Below are 2,425 nucleotides of genomic sequence, written 5' to 3' on the forward strand. Positions count from 1 at the left end.
TGAAAGGGCACAGTTTGGGCATATCTACTGTGAGGGGGCATAATAAGGGCATTACTACTGTGAGAGGGGCACAATGGGGGCATAACTACTGAAAGCAGGCACAATGTTTTAAAGTAGGTGGGGTGCCAGAAAAAGATCCTGCCCTGGATGCCAAACACCTTAGGCATGTCACTGTTCCTGATGCAGTTTTAGAAGCCAAAATCATGAGGGGATCATAAAAGAAGAGAAAATATAAATGACAGATAAGACTTCTTTTCCTTTTTTATTTCACTCTTGGTTATTGCTTCCAAAACTGCATCCAAAAACCTGAACATGTGGTTCTACCCTAAAGGTTCCTACTGAATGACAGTTTTCTAAAATATATAATAGAAAAACTGCAAAGTGATACAGAAAGTGTATTAAGAAATTATATAATCGTATAAAGAATTATATTTATGTGCTGAAACTAAAATATGTATATTTTAATTTTAATGGTAGAAATGGGATGCTAGATTGGGGAATGGTTGTAGAACTATAAAATTCCCATATTCAGTAAATATTAATGCTTAAAATGTATCTTATATGTAAGACTTCTCTTGTGCTTCCTCTCTCCTGGGGAACTTCCTCCCTCATTCTCCAATCCTCTCACTGAAAACTTCTCTCGATTGACAAGCATGTTACCTGGCTCCTGACCTCTTGTCCAGCACTGTCTCCATCTGAGATGACCAGAGCTGCACATTCTAATTGTGACATCCTTTATCTTTTTCCTACTGCTTATAAAATATAAACTGGTGTGGACAAGGCTCCTACTAAACGTATCTTGTATGGCGCTATGTATACAATAATACATTGTCTTTATTATATTGTATGAAGACAACACCTTTTTATACATGTTTTTATACAAGTGGTTGTCGGGGTCAGACAGGTACTTACTTTCCCGTAGTCACAGATGAAGTCCCAGGAGTTCAAGCCATTTAGATTATGAATGTTGGCCACTTGGTCCTGGTTGTTGATATTCACTATCTGATGCACATTGCCTCCATCGTTACCTTGATTATTAACATTGATGTTCTATAGGAGAATGTTAGAAAGTTACTCACAATCTTCTATAATATCAAAGCAGAACAAGAATAGTGTGAAAATCAGAGCCTAGCAAGAGATAGCTGGTAAGTACACATTGGCTCAAAGTTAACACAACTGTTCTCCTTTAGAAATAAAAAGAACCAAGAAATTCTGGAACAAAACCGGAGCCACATTCCATGTATAAATACATGACTAGCAGATATGAAGAATTGAATAGGAATTCTTACATCAGTAGCAAGCAGAGATCCAAGGAGAGCAGCGAAAATCACCTGAAAGGGAGAAATATGCACAGTATTCATTTCACTTTATTACCTTTATCGAGTGTAAGAGCCAGAGCATTTCATTTTTTTCTCTTTTAGCTTTTCTTTAGGGGTAATACTTGAAAAGGTAAAAAATAGATACATTTATGGTTGCTAATCCTTTAAATTTGTATATTCACACTCAAATAGAATGGCTTCCAAATGGTGTTTTTGTTGTTTTGATATATATATCAAATGCTTTTTGAAAACTATTTGCATTTCATTTTATTTTTAGCCTACTGTAGAATGGCCAGAAAAGACCTCTTGGGAATATTCATTCTTTATCATTTTTTTGTAATCTCCACTGATGGAAGTTTTTGTAGTTCTTCACTACAGTGTAGCCTGGACATGCCATGAGGCGCCTGGCGATCAGGTGAGTCACTACTGTTCACTACAGATCACACAATGACCACTCTGTAGACTAGAAAAGAGAAGAGAGGCTAAAGGGCTATTACAGTTCCAGTAAATATGACTAGAAATATTCACTGAATGGTAACAGTGGAGGTCCTTATTGAATGACTACAAGTAGAAATCCTGATAACCAAGAGGAACATTCGCTAAAAACATATATAAACTGCTTCCATTTTCACTATACATACAAGAACTTTTATGGCTGAATCGTTAATACCTCTTTAAGTTTTGATCTCCACTGAACTTGCCTTCAAAAAATTAACTCCACATGTTCAATTTATTGAATCTTATACCCATTTTTCTGCAATCAATTGCACGCTTATTGGATCACACGTATACCTTAATAAGCGTCAAGTGCCTCCTATGTCAGTGGTCCCAGCATTGAAACTCTAAAACTTACCTGCAAGTTTTATGTTAAAATAATATTCATTTTAACCCTCTAGGGTAGATTCACACACAGCAGATTTGTTGCATATAGTTCTGCAACTGCAAATTTGGTTTCATTAATCTGAAGGGGGTTATTTTGGTGGCAAGCACAAGGCCCAGTGCCCTTATAATGTAAATAGCATCAGCCATTATAGCAATAGTTTCCATGTGTCGATACATACCAAGGTTTTCATTTTGGTTGTCTCTCCAGTAAAAGAAGCTTAGAA

The 2,425-nt window shown here is 36.3% G+C and overlaps 1 long non-coding RNA gene across 1 annotated transcript; it reads right to left on the reverse strand.

The window, feature by feature from the left end:
• Positions 1-952: 952 nt before the first annotated feature.
• LOC120987200 lies at positions 953-2,425 on the reverse strand. The gene is made up of 3 exons (XR_005775955.1): positions 2,381-2,425; positions 1,290-1,331; positions 953-1,050 (listed from the first exon to the last, which is right to left on the reverse strand). It is a non-coding gene; the product is annotated as an uncharacterized LOC120987200 (long non-coding RNA).

The sequence above is a fragment of the Bufo bufo genome, chromosome 1 (assembly GCF_905171765.1).
Source record: "Bufo bufo chromosome 1, aBufBuf1.1, whole genome shotgun sequence".
Taxonomy (NCBI): domain Eukaryota; kingdom Metazoa; phylum Chordata; class Amphibia; order Anura; family Bufonidae; genus Bufo; species Bufo bufo.